We start from the raw sequence: 19,838 nt of genomic DNA, 5'->3' as shown, positions 1-19,838 counted from the left end.
ATGAGAAAGGTATTTCTCCCTATAGTGCTGGTTAATATGCTTGATGAGAGCATGAAAAGGAACTACACCACTAGATTTAACTGAAGGCCTCACTGATGTCCCCATAAATAAATTACCAAACAGACAAAAATAAAATAAAATAAAATAAAATAAAATAAAATAAAATAAAATAAAATAAAATAAAATAAAATAAAATAAAAATAATAATCTAAATGTATTCAATTTAACTTATCAGAAACTGTGAAAATGCAGAATCCATGTATCCATTAATTTTATATAATAAATATTTAGTTTTATAAAATAAATAAATAAAATAAAAACTTTTACACATGTACAAAATGTACAAATAAGACCTAGACATCAAAATCTCTAGCCTACTTTGATTATAGGGTTTTAGGGTCATAAGAGAAGGAATAAAATGTTCTAAGCCCAACTTCATGCTCAAAAAATACCCAAAACAGGAAAAAATCAATTTCTTGATCCCCAGTACTCAGAGAGATGTGGTACCTCCCTTTTTCCAGCCTAAATCCAACCCTGCCTCAGGACCAGATCAGTTGAAGAACAAATCCCTATGGTGCCGGGTCTGAATAATTTCTGTGTAGCAAAGCTTTCCTTTCCAAGAGTTTACCCCTTTACACACTGTTCCCACTGGCAACACATCACAGCCTGTTTTTGTGCATGCGATAAAGAGGATTTGGCATTGTAAATGCATACTGTGTGAGAGATACTGAATGAAAGTAGCAAAGGAATGGATGAAAGCTTCTAAGTGTTGCCTAGCCATCCTGTGTTTCATCTGAGAAATACCAGTCACCCACAGACAGAACAGCAAACAAGTCCATCTAAGAATCGAGGTTGTAGAAATTAACTCAATGAACTAGTATGTGCTATTTGATGCCCTTTTATGGACCAGAGTTCCCTTGAAGGGAAATCTTCACACACCAAATATTAAAGAAAATGTTTTCAAATGTGTCAGCATAATAAAAGCTGTGGGACAGGTCCTCGTGCCGAACACATCAGACTACAACAACGCAGGGAAAAAAGCATAAACATTTTTGATGAGTAGTATTAAAGCAGTGCTAGACAAACGAACCCAAATACCTGGTCTGAGATAGAAGAAACAGCAAGTTCACTTTGATGAGGCTAAAACACATGATCTCAAATAGATATGGCCAGAGCTTCAAAAAAAACTTCAAAAATAGTTTGCCTAATTCTCATGTCAGTTCTTCCACAGGCCGTAAATAAGGTTCAAAGAGTAATAAAACCAGGCAGCAGACATCAAATGCATGCAGTAGTAGAGTAGCCCTAGTAAAAGTGTATCGCCACTCTTCCTCCACACTGAAAAATTAGCAAATGCTTTGTTCATACCCAAGTAGGTGTACACGTACACACACTTCTGAACACTTATATAGTTTATTAGGTACTGCATCTACAGACACTAAAGTTTTGTAAACATTTTCATTTCACAATTGTTAGTGGTAAAGGGAATATTTGTGGTACATGGTCACTAAGCAAACAGTGAAAATACTTTTACGGTGAATATAAACAGTTTTATAGAGTATCAGAGAGCAAGAGGAAGCTGCAAATATAGAGCACCAGCACCTGTTCTGGGGCAAGGCAGCTGCTCAGGATCCAGCTAGGAGCAAACAGTACTTGGGCAAACAAGCAGGTGTGGGGATGTGTAATGGAATACAACCTAAAAAATAGCTAAACTCATAAATGGATGGGAAGGATTGTTTATCTTTATTTATATTTATTTTTATAATAATTGGCTATGGGCCTCAAAAATGTTCCTGGATAATCACTTGAAGAAAGCACTGTATTTATTTTGGTGTTATTGACACTCTTTCTCAATCCACTTTCCATGAATGTTTGGATTGCTGGTAAGAAAGCTTGGGAAAAAGAGAACACAAAACTTATACAAGAACATATGACATTTCCAAACTATACATGTATTATAAGATCCAAATTCTAAGGGACACATTCGTACCTCCACAAAAATAAATAATAAAACTACTAGGAAACTCTACATTCAGACAAATTTATTTATGAACACCAAGGTTATGTTTGAAAAAGAATGTTCAGCAAATACATGGGAAATCAAATATTTTGGAGAGCAGCCATGGTGGTTTGTGGAAAATTTATCAGTAATTTGAAATTAAAAAACAAAAAAGAACAAAAAGACACTCATAAAATTTCTTACTCAGCTGCAGTCAAATTAGGTTCTTATGTTGCTGCCATGGCTGCCCTCTCAAGTATACGGTCCCTTTCTGGAGCTCACTAGGGTGTTATTGCCAACAGTATATTTTTATGACAACTAATGACTACACCTTGTTTTCATACTCAGAAGCATAATCATGTGCAAGTAGTGTTACCAATTTTGATTAGTCTGCCTTCACCTTGAGTGTCTTACAATGTCTGTGTTCCTCTGCTCAGAGCAGGACTATGGCTTGCTTGAAGCCTCAGGCTCCTCAGCCTCTCCTCACCAGTGAGTTTCCATAAATGCTTCTGTTTTAACTATCAGTAGATTTCCTTCTGTGACAACCAGAAGTAAATGTGTTACATGTTCTCCAGACAGCTGCTGTAATTTATTGTGGAAATCAAACTCAGCAGTATCAGTGCTCCTCTACAAGTAGCAGAATGTTACTGTACTAACTGGAAAGAAAATTGATTCTTAACTTCAGCTGAGCTGAAGAGAATGGGTACAAGAGTGACTTTTGAGTGAATATGTGCAGTGTACCTACACATAGATTAGTTCAGTTGGTCATTCTGGCTATGTTCAAAGAAGAGGTGCAGTTCTCTTAGACCAGCATGTGCCCCAAGAACAGCAGATCCAGAGCATCCCTCAGTAGGACTGAGAGAGAAAAATAAGCCTTTGATCCACTCTTAAACTGTGAGCTGAAGCTTTTATCAAGCTTGCAATCTACCTTAGTTTTTGACAAGACCGAAAGAGCTTGTTGAATCTGACTGATTTCTATGTTCACTTGTGCAGCAAAACTGCCTTTATCATTTTAATATATTTGTGCTTTTGTTTTTTCTATTCATGTCTTGAACACAAAGTACTTGTAGTTGTGATAAACTATTTCACTGTGTGAAATGCCTTTTGGGGCTTCCTTGGAAATGACTTTTAGAAAAACCCAAGATTCATGACTGTGATCAAGAAAAGAAACAGCAATAGTACCTTCCACCATTAGTGTCTGTGCATCATGTGCAACAAATGACCAGCACACTCCATTGCTGACATGTCTGGATAGCAGCCACATTTCTGTCAAACTTCAATGGTTATCCTTGGCCTACCAGCTTGGCAATACCAGACTCAGACATTTTGGGATGGTTCCTGTCATGTTCCAGTCTGGAGAGTGGTTGCCCACCACTTCCTTTCTTTCAGATTAAGAAAATAGATTGGATGTGGGCATCATTAACAACATTGAAGAGACTTCAGCCTGGGCTTCCTTGAATTAATCATTAACTGCTGTCTTCCTGCCAATCACCTATTTCTCAGTAATCAACAGTACTTGAAAACAGGTATGGAGTAACCCCAACCACAGAATTACAAAACACTAATCCTGCACTGAATCAGCACCAGATAAACATTCTATTACCATACTTGCTAACTGCCTTATTCTCTTGTTTAAAAGAATATAACTATCAATAATGCTTCATTCAGTATGTGTGTATATAATAATGTATACGAGGCCATTATTACAGTGTTCACTGTGGAAATAATGCAGTCATACAAAAGACACATTGCTCAAAATAAAACCTAAGATAAATAAAGGAAGCTATAAAATGCTCTGCTGGGCCCACTGCTGGACCTATTTAAAGTCAATGGCAGAGTTCCCACTGACCTCAAGCAGGAACTAGCTTCTTTTTTTCTCGCTAGTTTTGTTTAGGAATAATATAATGACAGCCTGGAAAGGTAGGATGAAGTATTTGGGGATAGAGACAAAAACTGGAATAAAGGAAAAAGAGATAGAAGTTTATGAGGGATACGAGAAAAATGTATTTTTAACACTTTACATGGGATGTAACAAGATTTTCTTAGGGCTTTTTATTTCAGATTTTCCATGTTCTGGTTGTGTCAGAATACTTCTAGTATTTCAGTGCTTACATTTTACTCCCAGTTCTTTCCGCTCTCTTCTCTGTGGGCATTTCTATTGGCCTCCAAAGGCACGCATTTCTTCTCAGAGCAAAAAATGTGTTTGCTATTAAATATAATGTGTAAAATCTTACAATGCTTTCAGAAAAATAACGCTCACCTCCAAAATGAGGAGAAAATGGTACATAATCATGCATATAATTCACAACATTTATTTCCCCAGTAATTAATGTTGTCAGATTTTTCCTCCACCGACTAGTCATAACTGAGGCGCGCAGAGCTAAAGGGCAAACTCACCACTGACATAAATGGCAGCCACAGCCGCTCCACCAAAGCCATCTCCAATTAAGCCAACCATTACATCTGCTTCAAAGTATGTAATACCTTTCATAAGACAGAAGCAAGCCTAGGAAACACTGAGCACTTCTACTAATGCTGTTTTTTGCCCATTCCCTGCCCTTGCCCAGAGCCACTGGGTTTGCACTGAGGGCGGCTGGAGCACATGTCCTGTTTACCCTCACAATTAAGGGAGCGGGGCTGGGCAAGAGAAACCAAAGAGCCTGCTGCACTTAAAGAGCTAAGGGGAGGTGATAACAGCCTCCACTCCGTTCAGGCTGGCTGCCCAGCTTTACTGAAAATGTAGTGATAGATAAAACATAAATCAACATCCTTATCATCCTGGCTTCCTTGCCTGCCAAATGGGGGTTTCATTTATCAGCGACCTGCAGGCCCACTGGCGGCCCTTACACTTACAGCTGGTCAGTGGAGCGGGCCTGGGTAGGAGCTAAATGGCTGCTCTAAAAGGCGCTGGTGTAAACAACCCAGTGAAGGGCTTCCTTGAACTGCTGGTTACCTGAGTGCGATCCATCTCCCTCATGCACTGCCCCAAGAGGAGCAGCGTCGCCTGTGTCTGGGAAAGAAAACAAACAAAAAGCACCCTGCGCAGCCAGGCTTGTGAACACCATAAGCCCCCAGAAAGGCTGGGCTGTAAGGAGAGGGCTTGGGAAGGGGAAAAAGGCCTCAAGAAGAAAAAGCCCCTGTAAGCAGTGGCAGTGCACCCAAAGGTTTCAGCCTATTTGCTCCAATGTCACACAGGGCCTATTGTAGAAATTGTGAGGTCACATTTTCCAAGGGCTCCAATGTCACCAAGAGAAGACCACATGCAGAGTGGGTTGGTCTTACCTTGCAAGCCAGCAGTCTGCTTTAAGAGTGGGTTGTACAACAAGCAGGGATTTCAGAAGCATTTGTCCCAGTTCATGACATCATGGGTAGATTTGTGCATTAATCTCAGCTCAGAAAATAGGAACCAATTAAATCAGGCCATGGTGATGGGGAGGGTGGGAATCCAGATAGTGGAGTGTTCCAGTTTTCATAGCTATGGGTAGGCACTGACATCATCTCCCCTTACAAACACTTAGCAAAGATGAAATTAGTCTTTGGATCTCAGTTTATTTCTGCACTGAGATCTACTGTGGTAGATAAGTTCCCAAGAATTTGAAGTGAGGCAACTGTGGCAGTTTATGTCACTATCAAAAAGTGTCGAATGCAGGTGGGCTTGACAGATACTAACTCAAGAGTTGCTTATCATATTAACTAAATGTGAATTAATTCTAAAATTATTTTTGTCTTTCCAGTCACCGTAGCATTTGGCTGTAGAAAGATGGAAGTCAAGCTTTATTTCATTTAGGAAGCAAATTACTCTGTATCTTTTTGGATTTAGGAAGCCACAGCTTCTGGTAACAGCTCCACGGATAAGCTATTCAGAGTAGAGGCATTTTGTAAGGAGAAAAAGACACCACATCACTGCCTATGTCACTGTCATGCAAGAAAATGATGCACAATATTATATACATCTAAGCCAAACCTCCTTACTGAATAAGAAGATATATTTTATAATGAGATTTTTGCTTGATAATTCTTTTTGCAAAGAAAATTACTCTAAATTTATTCAAATCAATGAAATTTAAAGAAATAAATCTTTTCCTTGTGATGGGTTCAGACTTGCACATTCTAGGGAGATATTCATAATAAATTAGATAGGACTCTTCCCTGAGTATTTCCAGTAGACAAACTTGTACAGACAAAATTGCTAGAACCAAGAGATAAAGGGCAAAAGCATCCCATCAGAACATTTGCTTACAGTGTTTTGGCAAGGTTAACCAAGATTACCCAAGCAACAGGAATATACTTAAACCTGTATTTAGCCAAAGTACAAAACTTCTTCAGCTCAGGGTGAACATAAAAGAATTAGTTCGTCCCTAAGAAGTCTGTCAGAAAAGCATGTTTTAATTTAGAGCTACAAGGAGCTGAACAAAGCTTTCCCTGAAGGAGCAGATAGTGGAAGAGTGGGCTCCAGAAAGGACAGAGGTGACAGCAAAGCTCTTCCACTCTCAGTGTACTTCAGGCAGAGGCATGACAGAGGAAAACTACTGTCCTGTCCTACAAAGCCAGGAGAAGTAAGAGGCAGAATCAGAGGTGCAGCAGGTTTATAGGAGCTGGAAAGATGAGCAAGAGCAGGAAATAGAGTGGGAAGGACTGGCAGGATCCAATGAATTAGCCAAGAAAGAGCCAGAGCCAGGGTGTGTGAAAGGAAAAACAGCAGAAGCAAGCAAGTAAAGAGCAGCAGGCAATCATCATAGGGATGCTGAGGAGCAGAACAGTTGTAAATGTGGGTGAGTATTCTACTTCAGTCCAAAGTTTCCAAACTTCTTGTGCTATAATCTGTGAAATACACTTACAAAATGACTAGCTTTCCAGTGGCTACTCAGAATAGCCTACAAGGCAAATAACCTGCTGTTAGAGTTATCAATATGGCCAAATCCTCTTTAGTTCAAATAAAGCAGAAACTAGGCTTCCAGAACAAAGTCAGTGATCTATTTTAGTCCTAGACTTCTACACACATTGTGGTTGTTTTGGTTGTTTATTTTTAATTAAAATGCACAATAAGTGGAATCATTTTTCAGAAGTTACCTCCCAGTGCTGTGAATCTCTAGCATGCAGATTGTCTGGGCAGCTTTCATTTCTCTCCCACCCATATGTTTCATGAGAGCAGGTCCCTTTTTTTTTTTTTTTTTTTTTTTTTTTTCTCCCTTGCTGCTCATTCATACATGTGCAAGGTCTAATGTTAGCGCCCTTCCATGCACTAGGTGCTATGGGTCACGCATTTTGGAGTAGGCTGTGGTGCTGCTCTGTTACAGAGGATGTATTCCCTAATGAAGTCCCTCCTTTGTAGAGGGTCTGCTGCAGAATGCATCTGGCCAAGCACTACTAAAGATGGCCTGCTATGCTGTAATGCAGATCACAGTTTGGAAATTACAGGATAGTGAAATAAACAATATAATCTTTTAATTCATATTGCCAAACATGTGAAGGAGAGCTTTTTTTGGAGGACTGTCAGGTCTGAGTAAGAGAAACTTGTCTATAGGATTTCCGCAGAAGCTGAGAGAAATCACAGTGAACTGTGAAGAAAAAAATGTGTTCTACAAATAACTGACAAATCAGAGAGAACGGTACCATTCTCATAATCCCTGTAAAATACACCCAGTTTTTAACATCAGATCTCTCAAATCTTCCATTGTTAAAACCTTCATTTGGGACTGAATTGTACATCCATGCATGGTAAGCAGCACTGCAAACTGAGGTTCCATCTCTTGTTTGAAAATATTTGCCTGAGTGTGTCACAGCCATGACCAATAGTAAGTTAACACTTATTGTGTAGGTAAGTGTGAGAAATTAACACCAAATAATATAATGGGTTTGGGCTGTCACATTTGAACAAATCACTTACAATTGTTTGCCCAATTCAAAATTTTTCCTGTAAAAGGTAATGAAATGAAAGGTTATTTTAGAAAATGGACACATTTTCTGACAAAGCCAGAGTTACACAATTTTGAAAGATAATATTTAACCTTCAGAAAGGCCAAAATTCTTTGGACTGAAGCAGAAGTTATAAAGATAGATCTTGCCAAACGTAGAGTAATTTTTGAAGAATTACTCTTTTCACAATACTAATACAAAAATTCTTGGACATGAAACTGAGAACTCTGGAACAGGAAGGAGAAATGATAAATGCTATTTAGAAGCAGTTTGTTCTGAATTCAGTAATGTCTGCTGACAATAATACATTTTCATTCCTGACTTTATTTTGCTAGCTCATTTCTTCATGCCCAGAAAGTAGTACATTTAGTGCACGGCATTTCAAAATATGCTTTTAAAAGGGGATAATGCTTGTGTGCTGCTGCATTTTATAAAAGAAAGGGAAAGGAAAAGAACATGTGAGAAAGGATGTAAATGTAGGTATATAGTGCCACGTATAAAAACTCACTTACATGCTTATATTGAAATTCGTAAGTACCATCTTGAAGTGAAATTAACAGTGGACAAGGAACTCCATAAATTTTTACTTCTGCAGGTGGTAAATGCACTCATGCTGAAATGGAGCCCCCTGTTTTAGAGTTTCTGTTTATAAGAATACTGGCCATGTATAACCCCCTTATAAAACTTTTAACTTGGTCTTGTTGAATGCTGAAGTGTTACACAGTTCTAACATGAAGACATATTTTTATATAATATATTCCTAAGACTGTGCTTCTCAACATTAGTTCTAGTTCCAACAGCACTTTTATAAAAAAAAACTGCTGCAGTATACTTTTGAACTTTGCCATGATTTGCAAATGTTAGGAGGCATTTCTAAATTGCTTCTCAAATTAGGAAGGTACATAACAGGAAATGGTATTTTCTTCTCCCCTCCTTTGTATATACTTACTTCATTCTGCCTCAGAAAAGCTGCATTTCCAAAATGTTCCTATTTTAGGATATGTTGAGGAAAGTTCTAACCCAGTGAAGAGTAACTTAATAGAAAAGAAAGAAAAAAAAAAGAGAGAAGCAGAGAGGAAGGAAACCGCAAATATTGAGAACGTAACGTCTATGAAATGCACCACCAATTCCAAGCTTGCAATGGGCTGTCACTGCATATACAAAGAGGAAATTTCATTTAAAAGTTACAAAAATGACCTTGCTTTGAACCAAGTGAATGTAAGTTCTTCTCAACTGAACAGAAAGTTAAGAATTTTGGATCAAATGTTTTACCAGTGCCAATGTCCCAGAACTTTCTTTGGCTCTATATTCCCCTTTCCTATGTTTGTCAGCTGAATTTAATGTTCTCTTCTTTTTGTCTTCTGGTCTCTTTGACCTTAATGTGACATTTTAGTTGGGTGATTAATTACTATTAAATGGCACTGCATTTATTAAATGGAGTCCTTGTCTGCGTAAGAGCACAGTTACAATGCAACGATTCAGTTTGATAAGCTTAAATATACACAGTTAGATGTGGTAATATCTAATTTGTCAAGGATCTTGTGGCTAGCTTTTCTGCCACACAACTACAGAGGAGATGCAATTGCACAAAAAGCTTAATATTCTGAGCTTAAATGTCCTCAGTAAATTGATCTTCTCCATCATGTAATCTTATTTCAGATCGTGCAGGAGACAGTAAAGTTCCACACAAGCCTAAGTTGCCTTAATACCAGGCCTGAGGGTTCCTGACCATAAAAATAAAAGCTATGTGACAAGATTTGTATGTCTCTTTTCGGCAGACAACAGCTGAGTTGCCTCGCCAGAAGCTTTATTTCTGGGTTAATTGAATAAAAAAAGAATAAATGTCAGTAAAAGGATAAAAGGTTCATTGAGAAAGAAAAGATCCATCTCTAGTGTTCATACTGGGAACACTAAGTGAAAAAAGAATCATGACTATTTAATTTCATAAATGAAAGAAAAGCAGCTGATATTGTAATCAACCAGGTTACTACTATGTAAATTCTATTCTCCCAACACTGTTTTATTTCTTGTTTATCTAACTATGCTGATTTGGAATGTTTTTCAGACCATGGTGAATCATCAAAACAAAACAAAGCTTCTTGAAGGAAAAAGTTTTGATTTAACATCTGCTAGAGAAATTTATTCATATAGATGAGTTGGATAGAATCAAAACGGGAGAGAGACTTTCAGAAAAAGCTTGGTGGCTTGGGTACTCACTGGGAACACAGACAGCAGTAGTTCCAGTCTCTGCCTGGTTTTCCTGTCATTCTTTTTTCCCATGGGTTAAACACTGATGGGGTCACCAAGAGGAAGAACAAAGCTGTTCTCATTTCAAGCTCTCAGTCTTGTGTCTTCCCCTTTGCATCCAAGATCCTACTGCTGCAGAGTCAGCATTGGGTTTTTCAGTTCCCTCCTGCTTTACATAAAGCAAGAAATCAAGATAAGGAGATAGATTAAGCTAATATACAAAGTAAGAGGTCTGAAGCTCTGCCTCAAAACTACACGTTCTTAGCTTTTGGTGGAGTTTGTGGTAGTAGTGCTGTAGGGAGAAGAGACACTCCATCTAATTTTAAATGTTAGGGAGCTCCTTGTGGAGATATTGTGAAGCAGTCACATCATCAGACCTGCTTTAGATCTGAGATGAATGTCAACTATATCAACTATAATGGGAATTCACACACAAACATCCAGATAGCTGGGGAAAGCTCCTGTCATTCTCCTAGAAAACAGTGGTTTGAACTTTGCAATTTATCTGCATGATGAAAATCTAAGCTGAACTCAGCTGTATGCTCTTCAAGTATGCTTTCACATTACACCCATGTAAAATCTATCTAACTCCAACTGCAACATTCAGGCTTAGAAAGCATTTTGAGAGGGAATACAAAGAGTTATGCTGCACTTTGGTTGCAGGATTTAGAATCAAGATTATACGAAATACTGTTGAGATAATACAATATATTTTGCATGAGTAAGACTAATAAAGGCCCTGCTCCAGAAGGAATACCATCCATGCTAAACATTCTGAAATAAAAGTATTAGTAGTAAGCAGACATCTAGAGACATTGTAATAACCCTGCCTTGAAGCTAGAGCAAAAATGTTAAGTCACAGTTTGAAACTGTGACTGAGGATCTGGTAGAAAGATAGGGCCAACCCAGAGGAGCTCAGGTACATGTAATGTACCTTCCTAGATCTTATTTAAGGGTTGACAGGGGTTAAGAAAGGCATCTTGTTGGAGGTCCCTGTGTATCTGAGCCCGACTGAAGGTAAACAGATTTTTTTCCTTTGTTTTTGTGTCTGTGGCTGTTGTACTGGAGCCTATCTTCATTTGCTGCAGTCTGGAAGTTTGCTACTATGTCATTACTGGCATCCTTTCCATGGTGTTACAGCATTATAAGGTCAAACATCAATAGCAAAGTGAATATATATGAATAGAGAACTGCTATAATACAGATATTGTATTTTAGACTAGGCTTAGAATTTTCAGGGGCTGACCTTTCTATCTCATCTGCAGAAGAGAAATATATTTTACTGGTATAGTTTCCCATTATTAGGATTCATAACAAAGCTGCAAGTTTGCCTCTGTGATCCAGAAATCTCTGGAGAAATTTCTAGAAAACACTGGTCAACTTTGTGAATATTGCTGCTATCTTAAATAAAAATACTGGGAATACTTTCAAGTCTAAATGCTCTATTTCTAAAACCATTTAAAAATTTTATAGGATTACTGAAAACTGTTCAACACTATCACAATGCATATCATGTAATAAGGAAATCTAATGTAACAAATAGGAAGCTTTGATTAATCCAAAGGAAAAAATTACTTTAAGAGAACATGTGAAAAAATTTTGAAGATTTAACAGGTCACAAAATGCATTTTCAAAGCAGCTCTCTAGTTCTTCTGTGAACTGTAGGCAGGACGTAGGCAGAGAATTCACGTTTTCTGGAAGATATGGTCAGCTGCTGGTTTTGATCATTCAAAAATCAAGAACAAGATCCAGCTGTTCAAACCACAAGACAGATTATTTTGAGAAAATTAAACTAAAATCAATCTAGCATCCATTTTACTAGACATAGAGAGTAAAACCCCACTGATTCATAGTACAATAGTTTGCATGTAACCGTCTAATGATCTTCTCTCTGGCTTGGTAAGTGATTAGGGAAATAACAATTAGGTCTGTAAAGTGGAGGAGAAGAGCACGGTATGGTAGCAAAGCTGTAATAGTTCCAAGCTACAAGTAAAGCTGGATTCGGGGGGGGGAGTGGGAGAAAGTATTTTTAAAGTCTATCTTTCCCTCAAACACACATGATTTCCTTTGGAAGAAAATGTGAGATAAATACATTTCTTCCTCTTTCTTGGAGGGGTATGAAATAGCAGAGAGTTCCAAATCTTCTGAATTGTAATCTGATCATTGCAGCAAGCATGGCCTTACAAGGCCTTCCTGTAACTCAAAGGACTATACAAAAGTGACTGTGTTGAAAGAATTATAGCCAAGGACATAACTGTAATGAAGCAGTATCATGGACATATAATATTATCAAAATATCAAACTCTACACATGTCAGCAGTCACCCAACATGATTAGAGGCAGATCTGGCTTTCAGTTTGCCTACTTCTGTAGGCAGTTGTTTACATTGGCAGATCATGGGGGGAAGGGAGGAAATGAAGTACCCCAGTATAGATTGCCACAGCCTGGTGCCTATTGTGTAGATCCTGAGATCAGCTGAGGCAGGGAAGAGAGAAGCTGCATGCTCCAGGATCAGATTAGCTCAGGGAAGAAGCAGAAGGTTAGTGCTCCCCTACCCACAAGTTCCCAGTAAGTCTGCTCCCTCCCAATAAATCCCAGCTGTATTTCTCTAGTCCTTCACACTTGCCACCAAATTCTGGGGGGGAAGGAACAACCTCCTGCCCACTGGTGCCTTCAGATTTCTGGCAGCTGCCAGCAGCCAGTTTCTTTTAATACCTTTCCCTGACCATTGCCACCAACACAGGGAGGCTTTGTCGTGGGGCTACATCCTTGCCACCTGCTTCTAGGTCTGTATCTTCTCTCAGATTCTGTCATGCTGCTGCCAGATTTGACCATTGATTATTTCTTCCATCTTTGCTTTTATGGCTTCCCCACACAAGCCTGTCTGCAAGCCTCGGTACCAAATCATCAAGCAGATAGGAATGTGTTAAATTGAAATGTACCCACCATTAAGCATGTGGAAGAGAGGCAGTGTCTGCTGTCAGATTTCAGTCCTTTAACAGCAGCCTTAACAATCCTCTATATTTTTTGTTTATTTACAGAGAGAACTGAGGATATGACAGTTCTATTTCATTATTGAAGTGACCAAAAAAAGCACCCTGTTTGCTTTGAACCATGCACAAATGTGAAAGTTTTTTCTTGTGCTGCTTTCAGCATAACCTTGCTCCAAGAACCATACAGACTTGTAATAGCTTCTGTTTATGCAGTGTAACAAGCTGAGGTCAGTGGGAAAGTGTCGGCTGCAGCGTATGACTGAGTTTTCACTGCATCATGGAACTTGGCACAGCCTTCTAATGACAGATAACAAAGTGCATTCTATAGCTTTCAAAACCCTCAAAGGATATGTGGCTGGGAAAGGCTTGCAAATGCCTTCCCTTGATTAATAGTCGCAAAACTGAAGTGATCATAATTTAGTCCTAGCAAAGAGATGTGCTTCTTTGTAGCAGCAGTAAAGACACGAAAGCCCACAAACCTACACAATATACAGAAATCATCTTTTAAGAAATTCACAGTCGTCATGCCAGACACTAAATGAATTATGTCTCTCATTTCTTGTCTCACCACAGCTTCCTCCCACTTGGACACACATGTTAGGCATTCAGTTAACCTCAAGCATAGCTCTCCTGGCCCTATCACTATATCTACACTCCCCATCACCAGGGTATGTTACACTACATTTTTGCAATGTAAAAAGAGTGACATCATTTTTTTTTCTTAAAGTAGTTTGTCTCTTATAACACTTTAACTATACCCAGCTCAGTTTAGCCCAGAATGTGCTCATCTCTGTGCACTTTCCTGACTTGTGCTCTCTGCTGTTCCTATACACAGCTCTGTGTTACATACCCTGTTCTGAACCTCTCATTTTCCATCTACAGCAGCTGCATTTGCTTCCCCATCCATAACTTTTGCCGACCTCCTGCTCTTGCATTGCACTTCCTGTGAAGCGTTTTGTTCACAGACCCAGTGGAGGAATATGTTATTACAATGGATTTTTAAGGAAAGCTTTTTGTTTTCTTGTGTCATGCACTTTATCCACCCTGTTTTGTCATCTGATGGTTTTCCTTTCTTGTTCTAGCAAATATTTCATGACTAAAGCTATTTCACAGGCAGCCTTGGAAGTCAGTCCTTCTTCAGATAACAACGTTTTTCAGGTGACCTACCTTCCTATCTAATTACAAATCCATCAGGCAGTGCTTTATTTGGCAACTACCCTGCATCTTTTAATGGTATATTTATAGAATGATTTAGAATGTCATAATGTTCTCCAGCCTCAGGTAAATCACAGATTTTCCTTTTTCAATAGCCTTCTTTGCAATCAGAAAATTCAGCTTAGGATAATAACATGGAACTTCACTGGCTGTGTAGATATGTAAAGGGAAGAAAATCCTCCAAGATGCTCATAGGGCCTTTGTTGAGGGAACAGCTAACATTTCATTTTATTAAAGAAATAACTCATTTTTCATGTTTTTATGTTGGTGGGGTTTTTTTGTTTTTTTTTTTTGTTTGTTTGTTTGTTTTTGTTTTTTGGTTTGGTTTGGTTTTTTGGCTTCTTAGATGTAGTAAGCAGTTCTTCCTGATGCTTTCTACATTCAGAATAAGACTGTTATGAAACGAAAGAAAAAGGATTAGTCTAAAAGACTAAAGGTCTTAGTTTAATGTGGAAGCAAATGTGCTCTTCTTATAACAAGAAAACACAGCAAAACCCTGAACTGAGGTTGCACAATCTAATGTACCATATTTGCCTTCTGATAACCCTCACCAAAAACATAAAAAGTAGTCAATTGACTTTTAATGATAGATACTGTTTATGTTATCTCTACAAATTTCCTTCTTGAGAGAGTTGGTCCTTGTACTGTTTAAATATATCTGCTTCTGCATTTGTAAGAGCAGAGGGGGCGTAGCTGGCCTTGTTTCAGTTCTTACATAGCGTCTGCAAAGATTTAAGCACATCAAAGTGTCAGCTAGATCGAGCGAGCCAGAATCTATTTTAGAATAATTGAAAGTTTGACTTCCATTTGCTCAAGAACTCTATTTATTTAGCTTCACTAAAATTCCCTCAGTATCATAAAATTAATTGCTGTTCTGTTATCTTTTCCTGATCACACCCTCTCAATGCTGGCTGTTTCTGAAATGTTTTGTACAAAAATGTTTTTAGTTCAAAGCAGTGGCAGTATCTTAGAGAGAACTGCTTCCTGTTCCGCATTCAAGTGAAGAAGGACCTATTTTTTCCAAAGCATACAGTAGTAAGAGGAAAGCCAATACCTACCAGAAGAGCCTTTGAAATACAAACCGTGTTTACTTTGAAGCAATTTAGAAAAATAAATAAATAAATCGTTGTATTTTTGATCCTACCATTTTTGTTTGAGCCTATGGCATTGCCCAAAGTGTTTTCATTCACTAAAAAGCAATCTTGTTAATCAGACTTGTTGAGATGAGGCTTACCTGTTCCCAGATTTGGAGGTCATGAGGTTGGACCAGATTCTGTGTTCATTTGTAGAATTTAGGGCCCAAATGGTTACTTTAGCTGCATCTCAGCATTTACATCTTGCTGCTTATGTGCTACTCAGAACTCTGTTCTTCTATAATTCAACCACAGCTTCTCATGCTGTATCAGCACCTCTTGAAGAAACAAAACAACAGAGTATTTCTGTGAAATCTCTTGGAAGTCAGTACTATGCTCTATTCATCTCTGTGAAGAGGAGAGGCAGACACCTGAAATAGAGGACTGGCTCAGGGCTGAGCCCTGAGAGGCTTGTATGTGATGACTGAAATTGCACTTGTTAATCATATGCATAAAGGACATGCAACAATTTTAATACTCTGGTTCATAATTATCATATTAAGGAGGAGCTATGCATACATTTATTTTGAAAATGTTGATTATATCTCAGTACCAAGCTCACACTTGTCCTGGCTTCAGGTCCCTCACATTCATAAGCACATGAAGCATGGAGGCTTCTTGTCTTCTTCAACTCCTTCTGCATGAGAATACTATGACAGTGGCTAAAGTTATATTATTTCATGTGGAGGTATTGTCTCCAGAATCCACTGGCTAATAACAAAAAAACTAAAAGAAAGCACAGTGTGAAGTCAGAATTTTTATATCTGCACCAAAAGTCTTGCCTTATTTCAGAAAGTTGAGGACTCTGGTTTTTGCTCTAGCTTGTGGGTATTTACAAACCAACCAGTCCTATCCCCATAAAGTCTTGGGGTCTCTATTAAGCCCATTAGCTTGTCACCAGGACATAAGCAAATATGTCCAAAAGTAAACATTAACTTTTTTTAATAAAGAAAAAAAAAAACCCACCACCTTCTTCACAATGCTGTTCAATGCCAAAAATGCATCCATAAGAGTTTTATCTAAAAGAAAACCCAAACTTTCTATTTTAATGGAAAATAGAGAGAAAGCATGAGGGGACTGCACTCCTGTAATTTCAGTCCTTCCTTTGGTCTTTCAAATGTCCTTTAAATAAAAGAAGGTTTTCTACTCATACAGTAGACGATGTCTCTGTTTAGTTCTGCTTCTAATAACATGAATAATATTAATCTCTCCTACAGTCTGTGCTAAAAATCTCTTTTGGGAAGCAATGACATCTTTGCATTATTAATAGCTGATTCAATCTGGCTTGCTGTAGTAACAGCTTTTGTCAGTGTGAGATTAGGTTCAACTAACAGCTTTATGAATTTCATCATGTCTTTATCTAGCAGGGCACTGTAACACAGTGTCCTTCTGTGCCCAAGAAACATATTCAAACAGAAACCATATCTGCCTGGTATCATCAGTTACAAACAGGCAGTTCTCAGCCACACTTACTGCATTTCTTTAAGGAATTATTTTTCAAACTCCAGGGGAAAGTCTAAAGTAAGAATGTAAACATCTTCACAGCTTTTTCTCATTTTTTTCTTTGCTATTCAAGCATCAATTCCTGCCTTTGGACGCAGTTTCTCTATTTCTTACTGATTTGTTTTTCTTTTCCTATAGTGTTCTTTTCTAGCTTTGGTTAATTTTCTTTTAAGAATACCTGTTTGCATTCCATACCACCACCTATTTCCAATTTCCCATCCATGTTGTAAAAATGCCTCTAATGCTATTGAATAGATGTTAGGACTTTAATAGATTTCTAACACCACAAGGGACAGGACTGGAAGATTGACATTTTGACCCTCTCGTTTACCGCCAGATGAGCTATTGGGTGTTCTGGATACATTGGTTCTCCTTTTCCTGTCAGAGCAGACCATTCTTTTGCAGGTATTATCTCATCAGTCTTTTAGACAAGTGTGCACACTAGCCTGGTCTGGTTCATGAGTGATTACTTGTTTTCCACTTTTGTTCATCTTCTTCATTAAATGAGCTTAGGTTCTGCAATCAGACCAAAACTAGAGTTGTGGGAGACAGGGGGGAGGGACTGCTGCAAAAGACAGAAAAAATCTCTGCACTCAGCTCCCTTAAACTGCTAATCTGAAAGTCTAAGTCAGAAGGAGGGTAAGGATTTTTCCTTCATTAACTTACAGTCCTCATTTTTACTACTGTATTCTTTTATACAATGCTCACTGTAAAAGTGGGTTGATGGAGTACGGTAGTACGTGCTAAAATATACAAACCTGTGTCCTATGTTTTCATCAGAAGTGTGAAAGAAAATTCATATTTTCATAGATTTGGAATATACTTTTAAGAAGTTAAATAAGGTAGTTTTTTGGGTTTTTTTGTCAGCTGATATCAACTGAGTTGGGTCTTCTATTTGACAGTGAAAATCCTCCTTCCTCCACAAAGAGTGGATTACATTGCAGATTCAAAGCAAAATCAAAATTCTAGCAGAAAAATTTGATCAAAAAGCATATGACTTGGCTCATTTTAACAACTTGGCATACTGACTTGAACATACAACACGTTTCATATCTTATCCAAAGTCAGGAAAACTTCTGAGAAGGCTTAGGACATAGTTTGGAAGAAACTGAGATATAAGAATAGCAGACAAATAGAAAATAAATAGGAGAAACTTTCTTTTTTCTGTTTTGAGTCTTATTGTTTTTATTACTGAGACTTTAACTAATACTAGATGTATATAATTTGTTCTTATTTTTTATTGCCTTTTATCAGAGTTTCAGCTTTTTTAGATCAATAATGGTTGCTTGCTCTTAGAGCAAGGAAGTAACTTTCTGAGATGAGAAAAAGAAGGAAACATGCCTAAGAAGGATGATAAAATATGAGTCCTAAATAAATACCAAGGACACAACAACAGGTAGTTCCTCAGAGAGTCCAAGCAGGGTACAGATTATGGTTGGTAAGACAAAGAAGGGCGTCTTGTGAGAAACCAAGTCAAAACAAGCAAAACTATATTCAACGTAAATGTGAAAGGTTTTGCATCAAATTAGTTAATCTCAATTGTCCTATTTCGTTTATGTATTTTTTTGGTTCTCATTATTTGTACTCATTTTGTAAGATTAAAGTATTTTTCAAAGGAGGTTTTATTTATAAAAAAAAAATAAGTTCCCAAGCCATATTCTTTGTTTCTATGGTTTCACAATAGCTTGATATTCAAGCTGAATATGAAGAGCTTTTTGTTATTGCTCAATGGTATCAATAAATAGTTAAAGTCATGTGTACCTCACAGGAAAATACATGGAAACATTGAAAGGATGTTTAAAAGATCAGGGGAGATTATATTATAAAATAATATTTATACTTTTCACATACAGCAACATAGTCAGAAAATTATTATGACCATGTTTCAGGTTTCATAGTAAGCCTTTTTTGGGGAGAAATGAATTATTGCAGGCCCAAGAGCTATGTGGCTGCTGAAAGACTACCAATCTGTGACGGCCCCTCCCTCCAGATGAGTGCTATCAAAAACATGGTAAGACCTTAATATTTAGCTGCAATACTCTAGGGAGAATATATTCACATGAAGTGATTATCTCTTATGTTTCTGGACATTCTAAAGATACATTACATTCTCCTAATAATACTTGCCTTCTTTTTGATATGATGTTTTGGAAGAACAGCTTGCACTTATAATCAGTACAATTTATCACCTATCCCCAAAGTACCCTGCCGTTGAAATGCCTGACATATATATTAGGTGTTGTGGATTTAGCAAAAATTGAATTATAAATTGCCTTGCCAGCTTTTGCCTCTGGAAATAATGAAAAAGTGAGCAAAAAAAATGTTCTCCTGAAGGATTTATTTTTAGTGGCTATAGAGAAAGAAACAACAAACATGGAATGACCAGATTTTATCATTTTAAGTTCTGAATAGCTTGGTCTCACAAAAACTTTTCATTCTTCTTCTTCTTATTTTTTTTTCTTTTTAAAAAAAAAAAAAAAAAAAAGAAAGAAAAAAAGACTGTACAGAGAGTGCTTGAATGTCCCTGAAAATAACCCAATTGAGATTTTTTAAAAAGGCAAATAAATAAATAAATATTAACAAAACATTAATTTGTACTCAGCAAGCTCATATGAGAATTTCAAGATCTTGTACCCAAATGAAGTCAAGTCAAAATGTCATCCAAAATGCTTTCTTTCCTCTTCTCTGGTAACTGTCATCTCTCAATGAATGAATTTTTTTGCAATGGCCCTTTATAGTTTAACATTATCCAACTCCTCAAAATAAGAGAGCCTTTAATAAGTTATCTAAATTGGCAGAGCTATGTACAATCCATTTTGAGAAAAATTCCAGCAT

Source organism: Coturnix japonica, chromosome 4 (genome assembly GCF_001577835.2).
Source record: "Coturnix japonica isolate 7356 chromosome 4, Coturnix japonica 2.1, whole genome shotgun sequence".
NCBI lineage: Eukaryota > Metazoa > Chordata > Aves > Galliformes > Phasianidae > Coturnix > Coturnix japonica.
Note: the sequence above shows the minus strand (reverse complement) of the source record.